Below are 14363 nucleotides of genomic sequence, written 5' to 3'. Positions count from 1 at the left end.
TTCAAGGCCCTTTTCACTGTCACCTCCTCCAGGAAGCCTTCCCTGAAAGCCCAGTCCATTAGACATGCCCTCCTCGCCTTCCACAGGGATGTCTGTCACATCCCATCATGAAGCCCTGTAATTGCTCATCTGTAATGGCTTGTCTCCCCCCAGGGCTGTGAGCTCTGTGAGAACAGCAGGTGAACCTACTTCTTCTTGGCCTGCGTCCCAGCTTCCTGCACAGGGCTGAGCTCAGAGGAGGAATTCTTAATAAGGGCAACTACCAGGTGCTAATGTTTTATAATAATTTCCCACCCTCACTTTATAGATGGGGAAACTGAGGTGCAGAGGAGACGTCTGAAACCCCGTATTCACAGCTGTTGCGTGGTCAGGCTGGATTGGGTAGGAAGCCTTCCTCCAAAGCCTGTTCTTTCCTTTCCTCAACTGCTTCCCAGTCCATGCTGAGCACAGAAGAGAGTGATGGAGGGAAGGAGGGAGGGAAGGAGGGAAGGGAAGGTGGAGGGAGGACCGTGGGCCTGGCGAACGGGGCCGTGGGCCTCAGCCACACCCGGCTTCCCTTGGCTCTGACGAGTCTCAAACTGCTGCTACGATCCTGATCACACCGTGAACTCAGCCAGCCCCTGCCCACTCCCGGCTCCAGAAGATGCCTCAGGGAGGCCTGCAGCCTGAGCCTCGGTTTGGGCCCTGGAACAGGCTGAGGTGCAGTGTACTAGGCTGAGAACAGAGACTGAACCAGCAGGTACCTGCAGCAGGTGCCATGTGACTTGATTTAGGTGTGATAAGGGCTGTGGAGGGAACGGAGCAGGGAGAGGAGCGTGCTGGGCCCTGCCTCTCTTCAGTCATCATGATGGGGTGGAGAACAGCTGCATCAGGGCTCCTGGGGTCAAGGACAGGGGCCTCGCGCCCCCTTAGCAGGGGCTTTTGCTTTTCGGAAAGATATTGGGAAGGGGGAAACTCGCTTGCGGGGTAGTGGCTAGGTCCCAGTATCTAGAGCACTACCTGTAGTTAGAATCCCTGGATTCTAACCGCTTCCTGGTAGCTTTGGGCCAGTTACTCAGCTGGGCTCTGCCACGGATATACCTGTAACCTTGAGCAAGTTCCTTAACCTCACGGTGCCTTAGCCTCTGTGTTTATAAAATGGGACCATGACAGTACCCACCTGCTAGGAAACTGGGAGGATAAAAGAGAGAATTCCTGTCACGCGAGTGGGCAGAATCAAGTCCTCATGGGGCTGGGTCTTCTCTGCCTTCCTTCTTCCGTAGGCCTTCCCTGCAAAGGCCACTGCCTGGGCTGAGTGACCCCTGTGCAGGGCGCCAAGCCAGCAGAGCTGGGAAGATCTTTGGTCGCTCCAAAGTGCCCATATCAGTAACCCCTCTGATTCCACCCTTGGAGATGAAATCTGTCCTGTCGTCTTTCATCCCTAGTTCACTATTGTCCCAGAGACAGGATGGCAGACCTCCTTCCTCCACCTGGAAAGCCATTCCTGAGGCCTCTCACTCTCATCCTGGTCAGATCCCCCCAAGACTGTGTCCACAGAATCAGGGGAGTCAGTGGGCTCAGCCAGGCCGGGGCCAGATGCAGACTCTGAGTCCACCAAGAAATTCTGGCCTTGCTACTCTGCCCACTTACCTTGCGCTGGGGGTCCTCATTCTTTTTCCTGCCGCCAACCCTAACCCTGTTAGGAAATCCATGCTGTCACGTCCTCACTGGGAGCCTAGCCTCCAAGGACCATCCACTCACAGACCTGCTCCAACACTCCCATCAAAATGGGGGCAGAGGTGATGGCATCTCTGGATCTGGTCTGATTGTTCTAAGCTTCTAGAATTCTGGAGTTCTCACATTCTGGGCTCCTTCCTGTAAACCTCCCCACCGTGGACCCCTACCTAGCTGATGTGGGTAACAAATCCATGCTCCTGACACCTGCCCACCCACCCACCTCACTTACCCCACGCTCCACCCCAGTCAAGACCACTTGCTATTTCTCGAAACCAGCCTGGCTTTTCCTGCTTCCATATCTCTTCTGATGCTGCTGGCTCCACCTCAAAACCCATCCCTGGAGGAGAACTTAGCCATCTTTTAAGGCCAAGTTCAAATGCCCTGAAGCCTTCTTGGGGTCCTGTGCTGCATGGGCTTGCCCCCCAACTCGTGCAGTCAGCACCTCTTTCAGCTGGCTCATCACCCACATGTTGTGTGTGCACATGTACAGAGGGTGCCCAAAAATGTGTACACATTTTAAGAAAGGGAACCTGTATTGGTAATACTCAATATATACCGATAACAAAAGATGAAAACAAGTCACGTTTGACTTCTGCAATTACAAGAGGTGTTCAAAGTGGTTCCCATCAATGTCTAGACACTTCTTATTACTGCTTGAGCAATGCTGACCAAAGCATCCACTTGTATACATTTGTTTGGCACCCCCTGTATATGGACCACCTCATATGTGTCAGACACTGCGCTAGGCCTGGGCCACTGAGGTAAACAAAATGGACTAGGACCCTGCCTTGAGACCTTGAGTCTGTCCTATTTCCCACACACCCAACAGGGAGACTGTCAGCAGCTAGAACTCGAGACCAGAAGTCTGTCTGTCCCCAGTATCTGGTCCAGCGCCGGTGCTCAGCAATGAACTGAATGGATGAATGGCCTGTGCTCCGTCTGTTGAATGAATGAATGAGGGGGTGAATGAATGACTGCAATGGATGGAATGTGCAGGGATGGGAACCGGCCTTGGCTATGGGTTCGGTTAAAGAATCTAGTAGTGGGGGACATCCCTTTATTCCAGCCCAACGCCTGTAGGAGTCCGTCCTAGACATAGCTGTAGTCTCCTTTTCGGTGGGGAGTTAGGGGCATGATCGGGACAGAAAAGGCCCAGGCCTCTCAGTGCTCAGTGCGCCCACACGGCCTGAGAGACCTGGAGGCCGGCCAGTGCGTCATCCAGGACAGTCGGCCCTGAGGGTAGCGGGTAGCGGAGGCCCAAGCAGCCCATGGCTTCCGAGGCTTCCAGTTAAGAGGCTGTGTCTGGACTTGCCAGAGGAGGGAGAAGAGGCACATCCAGATTTGAAAATGCCAGATAAAAAAGGGCTGTCTGCAGCGTTTCTGAAAAGTCTTTGTTGTGTGATCGTCAGGAGACGGTGGTTTAAATACATATCGATGGTGCTGGCCAGCAGGTAGATGACGGTGAGTTCCCTGGGGGCCCATGAAGTTCTAGTGCCGGCGTCTCTGCCCACTGAGGCTCCCTCAGAAATGAGCTCCCACATCGCTGGCAAAATTGGGCTCCATTTATATAATTCCATTTCCACCCACCTTTCCAGGGGCACATCTGCAAGGTGAGTGTGCCAGGCTGAGCTGTCATGTCCCTGCGGCCCCATGGAAAGGCACTAAGTGGATTTTCTACCTGGTTTGGGCCTCGTCTGTGTCTCCAGCCCATTGATCCCTGTCTGCTGAGGAGCTCATGGGATGCTGGTGTGGCGAGAGGCTATTTCAGAATCCACCGGGTAGCTGTTTCCTTTCCAGAACTGTTCTCTTGCACTGGGGGTCCTGGGGAATTGAAGAGAGGGCCTTGCCCTCTGTAACACCTCTGAGTGCTGAAATGACAGACCAAGAAGCTAATTCCTGCTCCTGGAAGCTGACGTTCCTCCTCTATATCCAATGCTTTTTCATTGGAAACTTTTATGAGACTCAGTTTCACCCTCTGCATAATGGACACAAGAAATGGTAGTTTATCGCCCAGAGTTATTGTGAGGATTACAAGTGAGACACTGAGTGTGAAGTGAAAGCAATGCTGGCAATTGCTTTCATTTCCCTCTTTCTTTGGGATGTCTTTCTGGTCTTATTCCCCCACCAACTTAGACTGTCTCTGGGCTCCTGTATATTTGGCATTTCCCCATGGTGGCCATAGCCACCCATGGCCCCCAGACCTGCCATCCAGCCATCCCAGGGACCCCCTTTCCCAGGGTGCCCAGCCTAGGTGTTGGCTGAAGAATACATTCATTGTTTTAAGCTTCCTTCTGAGGTCCCTGTGTAGTTTGTACCGAGCTGCAAGCCTGCTCCCCCACACAGGCTGCCCCTTCAGATGGCACAGAGAGGACATATGGGCTGAGGGCACTGGGCAGGGAGTTAAGGCCCCCAGACCCGAGTGCCACTCACTCCTCCATGTGGTGGGACTCTGCTGTCACACACAGTCCCAGAGCCCACCCCTCAGGCGTGGCACACAGCCCAATGGCTGGTGCGTAAGGGCTGCTGGCTTAGTGTCTGTCTTTGCCCAATACCCCTGAGGCTGTAAGCCCCAAGGTAGGAACCGAAGCTTCCTGAACCTTGTTATATTCCCCAGCATATACGACAGTGGCTGCAACAGTTCTTAAAAATAGTAACAGCTAACACATATTGAACAATGAATATCCACCAGGCATTCGTCCAAAATGCTTTTCATGAATTAGTTCGGGTAACCCTCAGGGCAACCCTATTATATCCCCATTTTGCAGATGAGGAACCCAACCATGCTGGCACCCTGACCTCAGACTTCCAGCCTCCAGAACTTTGGGAAGTGAATGGTTGTTTGGGTAGTTTTGTTATAGCAGCGCTAGCTGACCAAGACACCATTGAAACCAACCTGCTGCTTTGCTAAGCCGGGGCTTGAGAGTGGCAGAAGCTGAAACTGCTGGCCCTGAGGCATTCCGATCTGCCGATCAGAGTTGAGTGCTAGTGACCAGGGTAGGGGAATAAGATGCTTGGAGGGATCCAACCCAAGACAACCTTGCCTCTTCCCCCCTATTTCCTGTTGGCATTTCATTAAGGCTGTGACACCCTTCTCTTGAAGAAGCCTGATGGTGATCGCCAAGCTGTTGGGCTCATCTTTCTGTTTCTCCTCCCCTGGACACATGGCGGGCTGCCCATTCCTGCCCCCTTGAGGGCGTGGCTGTGTGTCTTGTTTGGGCCAACGAACTGAGTGGAAGTGAAATGTGTCACTGCCAGGTGGAAGCTGTAAAAGCCAGTATGTAAGCGGCCCTGTCTTTGTCCCCTGCCACCGGGATTGTGGAGACACATGTCCACACGGAGCCTCTGTTACCCTGGAGCTGGGAGTGCTTGTGTTATGTGACAACATGTGTGACCCCCTTTGGAGGTGTGGGATGAGCAAGAATTGAAACACGGCAACATAACCGAATCTAACTTGGCTGGTAGAACCGTGAATGGGTCTCTGAGCAAAGATGATGGAACAGGGACAGAAGCCACCGTATTGAGAAAAGAGTAAGGAGTGGGGGGAAGGGAGATTGGCCAGTGGGTCCACTAGAATATAAGCTCCAGGAAGGCAGAGATTTTTGTGTATTTTGTGGATAGTTGTATCCCCAGTGCCTAGAGGACTGCCAACCCATCAGCAGCTGGTCACTGAATGTTGAATAAATGAATGAATGACCTAAGGTGAGGCAGGCAATACAGAAGCAAGAGACTTAAAAAGCAAACATGCATGGTTCTGGAAGGGGCCGACAGTCACTCACTCATTCATTTATTCATTCATAAAGTCTACAAATATTAAACTGACCACATGAGCTCTCCATATTTTCCCAAAAGTTAGACCAGAAAAAGCCCTCTCCAAGGGAATTCACTTAAGACAGAAAACGAAATTTAATAAGAAATTGTGCGTAAAAAAAGGTTTTCAACTGGGATTTTATTTTGAAAAAATGAAACTAAAAATATGAAAATAGAATCTCATATTGGACCAAAATGAGATTATAATTACAACTATGTTCTTAAACTTTTAATGAGCAAAGAACAAATCAAGCATTGATTGGGTTTGGGGGGAATAATTTTTTTTAACAGAATTATATGCTGGCATGATATGATTTTTTTTAATTTTATTTTTTTAAGTGTGTTTGCTTTATTTATTCATAATTTAATATTTAGGTGTAATATTGAACCCCATTATTGGTTTAACTTCCTTTTTAAAGTTAGTAGTAGTAAGACTGAATCTTTCTCTTTATTTATTTATTTATTTTAAAATTAAAGTTTATTAAAGTTTATTAATGGTTAGTAAAATTACATAGGTTTCAGGTGTACAATTCTGTAGACATGACCTTTTTTCATTTCGTATTTTAGTGTCACAGCAGAATGATTAAAGTTCTGTAGTATGAACTAATTGTTGCTAATTTTCTCCACTCTTGTTAACTGGCCCACTTCTACCAGGTTCTCCTTGGTCTATGACTTTGGAGGGGATTGGGAGAGTCCTCCAATGTCCCTTTGATTGGCTTCCTAAATCCCACAACTTTCACAAGATTTTGGTTTCACCATTGAATCCTCTGGCATGGCCTGGGCAGCTGCTGACTCCACCCAACATGCAAAGAGACCCAGATGGGCAGGGATCGAAGCTGGCATTGGGCAAGGAGAGATGTTCATGCAGGGCCTACTTCTAAGTGTTGAGTTCATTAGTGTTCTTCTATTACGGTGACTTTGTTTTAACCTACTACCTCACATCTGTGAGTTCTCAGATAACAATTACTCAGGCCCTCCGAACAAGGAACTGGGGATCCACAGTGAAGCCGGTAGAACCATCCCCTGCCCGCCAGCCACTCTCAGCCATGGCCCCATTAGAGACCGTGCTGGGAGCACCCACCCCAGCGGTGCTAACCCCGCGTCCTCCATCATCTCCTGGGTGGCATCCCTGGACGGAATCACCTAGCAGTACCCTGGGCCCAGCAGTTCGATCCCCTGTGTGATTATAGGAAGACGGAGAGAGCTTTGTACTGAGGCCACTTGGGACTCTCGTCTCAGGCACTTTCACAGCACATCATCTAAGCAAAGGGTTTTCAAACTGGGGGCTGGGATCGCTCCAGACCCCAGTGCAGATTCAAGAGGTGAAATTTCAATTCCTCAGGGTCATCAGTTTGTCTTCCTGAGGTCCTGATCTGATCACAGTTCTCTGCTCCAGGACTGGCAACAGCCTTAACGGGAGCCCAGCTCCTTCATGTCAAATCCAGCCTCCCTGATGACCGCCCCACCCCCCTCTGCAGCCGGATCCCACGTTTCTCCTCCACTTTTACCCTCTGTGCCTGACAAACCAGAATATTTGTTCCTCCCTAGACCCCTGCGCGTCCCAACTCCATGCTCGTGCGAGGCTCTTCCCTCAACACAGAACACTGTGGTCCCTTCTCTGTGTTTCTAAACCTACTTATCCTAGGGGTCCTTTCAAGTCCCACCGCCTCCCTGAAGCCTTTCCTGATTCCTTTATCTGGGGTGATTGCTCCCTCCTCTGAGCCCCCAGGATACAGCCTCACTCAGCCTATCTTGCTATGACAATCGCCCTCCCTAGAGCTGTCCTCACCTCTCTTCTAAAGGATGGCACAAAGGCCCTTCTCATTTAGGTTTCTCCCAGGGCACCAAGGACAGACCACATACTCGGGCGCTGCCTGACCAATCTGCCGGCATCTCCCACCTTGTTTCTGGTGAAATGGCTCTGCCATTAGCTGTGTGACCTTACACACAGCTCTGTGTGCTCTTCAAGGCTCAGTTTTGTCATCTATAAAATGGGAATTAAATAAAATACCAGGGGTAAGGTACCTGGTAAGGGGATGTCACAATGCAGGGAGGACCGGTCTGCTCCCTCCAGCTGCCCCTTCTCTTTTTCTTTTGAAGGTTCATCCCTTGGGGCCAGGATTGAAGGGAGGCAAGTGAGTGGTCACTGGAGGCAAAAATTCCTCAAAGTGCAATCTCAGGCCTGCTCTGCTCTCTCCCAAAGTGGTTGGCCCCTGTCCTGCTCCAGTGTCTGCGCAGATGGCACAGAGGCCCACCTCCAGCCTGACCTTCCAGCCAGTGTCTCAGGCTCACATAAGCTTTCTGGGCATTCTCCTCTTGGCCAGCCCTAAGAGATCTCAAACCCAAGAGCTCTTCTCAGGGCTGGCTACTTTACATAATCTTGGGGAATTGATTAATGTCGGTCTCCCCCCTTGAGACTGTAAGCGCCTTGAGAGCAGAGACCCAGTGCCCACACAGAGCCCGGTATAAAGTGGACACCCAGTGACTGAACCATTTTCATTCCTTTCCTTCTTTCCACCGTCGCTTGTCTGTTCATTCAACCTGACTTACTTGATAACAGCCGACCAAGACCTTCCGCCCCTCCCAAACCTGCCTGTACTCACACCTCCAGCCTCGCAATAACCTTCCTGCTCTTTTTTATGCATCCATATATCCACATCCTGTCATTGCTTCCTCCAACTTCCGTCTCTAATATCACCTCCTCCAGGAGCCCTCCTGAACACCCCTGGCCCAACCCCCTCTCCCAGAGGGTTTCATGGGTCAGCCTTCCTGCTGCATGAGTAACCGGAGAGCTGGGTTTTCATGAGGGAATGCCCAGGGGGCACATCCTTTTAAAAGAGGTTCATGGGACAAAAGGATTTGTGCTCCCAATGACCTGGAGCCATACTTTGTCCCCTGATCCCACTGGGCTGTTCTCAATGCCCTCAAGGGACTCTGCTGACTTCTTAATTATGGTGACCCTTGGCCTGGCCCAAACCCTGTTCCCAATCTGGCTGGACTGGGGATGCCCGTGAGACCACAGAAAGCTAAGTCAGCTTAGCTTTGGTTGCCCAGGTCATGTAGTTGGAGGGAATCAGCCAGGAGGTGCTAAGAGAGACCCACTCACCCAGTAGAGAGGACACTGGAACCTGAGCAGGAGCCCAAGGCTAGGGTCCTGGAGGAGCCGCTGACTTGCAGCCCCTGTGTGCCTCTTCCGCTGTCCCTGTTCCCCTAGGGCTGTCCCTTCACTCATGGAGGTGGCCTCCCCTCAAACCATAATCAGCATCATTCGCATGGTAAGGAGAGGCCACCAGCCAGTCAGGTGTGCGCTCAGAGCCCAGCACAGTGAGGGAGACCAGGGGGGACAGAAATGACGCTCTTCCTGTAGGCCCAGGACAATGTCACTAGCAGCCCATCCTCCAGGCAGCAAACCAATGGCCAATGGCTGCAGTCCCTTCTAAGAAGTCCCTTCTAAGAGCTTCATCTGGCCTGGATTTGAGGCTGGTCTTCCACAGACCACGTTACCTTGGGCTGGAGAAGATGCTCAGATCCCTGGCCCAGGAGCCTTGGCCTGTCTCATGTCAGAAAAGCAGTGGGGTCTGCAGGCCACCCATTGGGGCACAGTGCCTACCTACCTACCTCACCTTGGGCCCCAATCGTCACCTGGATGGGGCCAGGTAGGAAACAACCAGAGCGCTGCCCTTTGACAGCGGTGCTCACCAGGGCTGGGTGGCAAGGGGATGGCATGCAGCTACCATGGCAGACCTTCGGGAGCCTGCCCAGCAACCTCTGGGTCAAGTTCAACCCACAATCACCTGTGCCTGTGTGCGCGCGTGCGCACACACACACACACATACACATACACACATACACATACCCCATACTCTTAAATCCTTGTACACCAGCAGACACAGGGCATTCCACACATGTATCTCTCATGTAAGCACATTTACACACACCTCCCCCCCACACCAACTCAGGTAGCTCATTCCACACACATCACTATCCTAAAGGGACACACCCCCACACACATGCCCCATACACTTCTCTCAGCGCTCCCCTCCCCATTCCACTGACCAAGGGAGGCTCTGTGCCCTCTGCCCTCCACATCTGGGGAGGAGGGCTGGGGTGCATCCAGCGCCTTTGAGCCTCTGCCTAGCTGCCGTGGACCTGGCTGGGTTCAAAGAGTTGAACTCAGGGAACAGGCTCCCGTGCCAGCAGAGAAGGAGGGAAAGAGCGAGCGCTCTGCCTCCACTTAAGTCTGCTTCAAAAAAAAAAGAAAGAAAGGGAGAAGGAACAGAGACAGGAAGGTGCCTATAGCTCTTGGAGGGGAGGAGAAGAGGGTGAAGGTCTGCCCTGCCCCCCTACCCCCAGCCTCTGTCAGCTGTGCTGTGGGGAGCGGGCGCCTAGCGGAGGGAGCAGAGGGACGAGCCAGCGAGCGCGGAACTGTTGGGGCTGCTGCAGGAGATGTTATGACGGGACTTCCAGCAGGGGTTTGACATGTTAGCAGGCGCCACCGCTGCCCATGGGTGCCAAGGCCCCCTGCGCCAGCCTCCCACCACCCAAGGACCCCTTCTCCCTCCTGGAACCCTGCTTACCTTGCAGGAGGGGGAGACCGAGGGGCTCTGAGATGGGTGCACGCTCGGCCAGTAGCTTTGGGGACATTCAAACGCTGGGCACCCTGGAGGGCAGCAGGCATGAGCTGGTCAGCTAAGGGTGGACAGCCCTCAGAGCTCCTGACTGCCCCGGGGCCTGGGAGGACAGACGAGAGATGATGGGGGACTGGGAGATGGTGGAAACAGGCGCTGGGAGGGGGGGGGTTAGGGAGGGGGAGGAGGGAGGCAGAGACAGAGAGGAGAGAGACAGAGAGAGACACAGGAGAAGGAGACGCAGAGAATCACACACAGAAAAAAGACAGACAGAGAGAGAGAGAGAGAGAGAGAGAGAGAGAGAGAGAATTCGAGCAGCAACATGTGGTCTTGTTATCTCTCACTTCTGATGCTGGAACGTACTGAGCCCTGTCTTCCCCTGATCCACCTTCTCCATGAGTTCAAACACACAAGGTACACACCCCGCTGCACACACACACACACACGCATATCCACGGACACAGAGGCACACACATTCACAGACATACACCCTCACGCACACACACGCAGGGAAGCCCAGTTGCCAGCCCCTCATCCACACACAAGCTGGACCAGCCCTTACCTTGTCCCAGCAGCAACATGTGTCTGAGCAAACACTCCCTCTGTCCACAGTGCCAGGGGCTGCCTCCCTGAACCCAGAGCACGTAGGGCTGGGCTCCGGCGCCCAAGCCCAGCGCCCACTGCCCTAGCTGCCGGCGTGATCAATGCCCACATTGCGGTGGCTGTTTAGGTGGCCTGCAGGAAGCAGAGCCATTTGTTTTGTCAAAGCGTAACCATGACAATCGCCCCATGCGCACACCGCTGGTGCTGCCCCCCCTCTCACCCCTCCCCTCCCCCCTTCTCTGGAGCACAGGAGAAAGCCGGAGGCCACTTAGCAGCCTCTGCTAATTCCTGCCGGGCCCAATGGAAAGGACCTGGCCGGTGATAACAGGTCTGCGGGCAGCCCCTCCCTGGGGAATGGGGCGGCCTCCAGGTGATTCAGCCCTGTGCACGGGGCCCTGAGGCCCCCCTGCACAGGACCAGAGCCCAGCCGGCCTCCTCTACATCTCCTTGCCCCCCAGCAAGTCCATGTGAAGACCAAATGACACAAGCTGTCAGTCCGTTTTTCCCCTCGCGGCCATGATACAGCCAAGTAAATGGCTCTGGTTACCATAGTGGCCGTGGGGAGGTTATCTGCCGAGACCTTTAGCCGTGACTGTCCAGCCTGAGCGTCCTAAGCCATCACCTCTTGCCTTGAGTCATGCCAAAGTCACAAAGGAAATTTCTAGGCCTTTAGATGCAGCTCTGGGAAGCATCAGACTGGAGGTCTGGCCTCTGCGTACAAATTTGGACAGCCCAGAAAGCCAGTGGTTTATCATGATCAAGGACAAGTAGATCTGGAAGCCAAAAGGTCAGCCAGGTAGGACTGTGAAGCCTTCCTTTGCAGTCTAGCATTAAAGGGCCCAGAGTTCAGAAGGTAGAGGCCCCAGAAGTACAAGACAGAGCTAATGATCACGTACCTACACATCTCATTTAATCCTTACAAAAACCCCAAGGAGAGGGGCTTTACCCCAATTTAGAGAGAAACTGCAGACTAGAGAGGTGGAGTGACTTGCCCAAGACCACACGGCAAGGAGGTGACAGAGCAGGGACTCACTCATGCCTGTCAGATTCCAAAGCCTGAGAAGTTTCCATTACACCTCCTTGCCTTTCTAGATCTGTCACTGTGTGTGCCAGGAGCTGCGTGCAAGGCCTGGGAGAGAGGTGCATGCCCACTTGTCCTGCACCAAACACTGAGAGGTGGACGCTATGCTCCTCATTTCAAAAATGAGCCCAGAGAGGTGACATAACTTGCCCAACACCACACAGCAAGTGGAAGAGCCAGAATTCGAGTCCAGGTGTGTCTGACTCCATCTTTCCACACGGCCTCCTTCACCACACATCAGGTCGATGCCCTGTCCCTTTTCTGGACTCTCTGCCTAAGGAGTGTGGCGTCTGAGGGTGCGATGAGTTCAGTGGGTGGAGGCAGCAGGGTAAGAAGAAAAGTGTGAAAGGAAAAGAGACGCCATGTGGGGTCTAAGAGCTCCCTGCCAGGGTAATAGATAAAGGTAATGATCTCAGCCAGAAGTCTGAGAATTCATGATTCCACCGTTAGGAAGTCACATCCTAGGATCTCTGAGAGCTTTAAGTTCCACCAGACCTTCATTACATGTCTACCTGAAACCTCGCGTCTCCCCCATCACTGCAAGTATCAGCCAGCTCAAGGGAGCCCCAGCAAGAGAATTTTGGAGAATAGTCTGGGAGGAGGGATTTGCGCAGAAGGAATGGAGGGTGGTGGGTGGAGAAGAAAGGGAGCTAGCCCGTGGGCAAACGGACTTCTCTGGCTTGGTTGTTTTGCCTCTGATTGATACGGCCTCTCAGTCATGAGTAGAAAATGATGGTTTTGGGAATGGAATGCTGACTTTGTCCTAATGAGGAGCCAAATACAAGGCAAAATTCATTTACTACTTACCGGTCACCCCCACGAGCCCAGCTTTGGGTCCAGTGCTTAGAGAAGGTGATGATGAGCCAGACTCAGAGTCCAGGGACTTGGCATGTGGGAGAGGCACCAGGGTTCCCAGTCAGCTGTCGTTCCGTTTGACGGTCCCCTACAGCCTTTCAGAGCCAGTCTTATTTAATCCTCACAAACACCCCGTGCTGCCTGCAGAATGAGCCCTGCTCTGGAGGCGGTGGCAACTGAGGTGAGAGGTGACGTGATTGGCACCTGGAATGACTCTAAGCCACTTTTCAGCTCAGAGAGGCCCTGTTTCCGGCAGGTCAGGGACTGGGGCTTAAAAGCATGGCCACTTAGAATTCCAAGCCTTTCCCCGAGGCTCCCAAAACCCAATTTTTAACCCCCATTCATGGGGGTTAAAATTCAAGATCTTTGTACCCTCGGTTAGCTCGCCATCCGGGTTCCGTATCCACGGGTCATCCTTTCCACTCAGCCACCCCAAGCCTGCAGTTTGTGTTTCAGGACCAAAGTTCTCTGGGAATCAAGGTCAGCCTGTTTGAGTGGCTACAAGGCCATGAAGAAGGAATGAGGGGTGGCTGCAGACAGAGGATCTGAGGTGTGAATCAGTGGGCAGAGAAGGCCGCCAGCTTGAAGGTGTTTCCATAGCTGCCTCTGCGTGAAGCCTTCCCGGTCTCCTCACCCATTACATTAGTTTCCCAGGACTGTCCTAACAATGACCACAAACCGTGTGGCTTACACGAATACACAGTTCTTCTCTCACAATTCTGGAGACTAGAAGTCTGGAACCCAGGTGTCCCCAGGGCCCTGCTTCCTGTGAAGGCTCTAGGGGAGAATCCTTCCTTGCCTCTTCCAGCTTCTGGTGGCTGCCAGCAGTCCTAGGCTTCTAGGGGAATCCCTTTGATCTCTGCGTTGGTTTTCACATGAGCACCTTCCCTGTGTATCTCTGTGTCCTGGTGTCTCTGTCATCAAATCTTCCTCTCCTTTCTCTTACGGAAACACCACTCACAATTAATTAAGGGCCACCCTAATCCAATATAACCTCATCTTAACTTGATTACATTTGCAAAGACCCCAAAGGTCACATTCACAGACCAGGGGTTAGGATGTGAACAGACCTTTTTTAGGGGGGACACAATTCAACCCACAAAACCCATTCCAAAGGACATAAACATGGATGTGAGGCAGGCAGGACTCCGAGAGGCCAGTTCTCTGGACTTCTAGAAATTTGGACAGGAGAGAAAAGCAAGTGGCAGCATAACACGGTAGTTACATGTGGATTCTGGCATTGGACAGCCTGGGTTCAAGCCCTAACTCTGTCATTCTCTGGCTGTGTGCCCTTGGGGAAATTACTTAACTTCTCAGAGCCTTAGCCTCCCCCCAACCCCCCGTAAAATGGGCATGACTTGCCGTGTTGCTGGGATCATTGAACGAGTTACTGTTTGCAAAGCAGTTAAAGATAGCGTGATACTTGGTAAGCATCGTATGAGTGTTATACATTCAGTGTCCCCTAGACCGATGCTGCTGTTTTACAGGTATAAACACTGAGATCCAGAAAGGGACGATGACATCCTCCAGGTCACCCTGGGTTCAGGCCACTTCTGCTTCCTTCCTCCAGGGTTACCCTCAGGGGAGATTAAATCTGCTTCCCAATTGTTGGAGAAATCAGGTAGACAGTCTACATGGGCAGCAAGAGAGGAGAGGTCTGTGCCATCTGTGCA

At 52.4% G+C, this 14363-nt stretch overlaps 1 protein-coding gene across 3 annotated transcripts in view; it reads right to left on the bottom strand.

Moving 5' to 3' along the window:
- The window catches only part of VWA5B1 (von Willebrand factor A domain containing 5B1), a 63791-nt gene extending 52861 nt beyond the window's left edge, over nucleotides 1–10930 (bottom strand). For 2 of the 3 annotated variants that reach the window (XM_088790311.1, XM_088790313.1), the window contains exon 1: nucleotides 10714–10930. The gene's annotated coding sequence lies outside the window, so the exon portion shown is untranslated. Of the gene's footprint in view, nucleotides 1–10100; nucleotides 10308–10713 lie in introns of those variants that run through there. The other variant, XM_088790312.1, reaches the window with a different exon arrangement.
- Between the last annotated feature and the right edge of the window lie 3433 nt (nucleotides 10931–14363).

This window comes from Rhinolophus sinicus, chromosome 14, assembly GCF_057876585.1.
Source record: "Rhinolophus sinicus isolate RSI-liver-muscle chromosome 14, RSI-T2T, whole genome shotgun sequence".
Lineage (NCBI taxonomy): Eukaryota > Metazoa > Chordata > Mammalia > Chiroptera > Rhinolophidae > Rhinolophus > Rhinolophus sinicus.
Note: the sequence above shows the minus strand (reverse complement) of the source record. Positions and strands in the feature narration are given on the sequence as shown.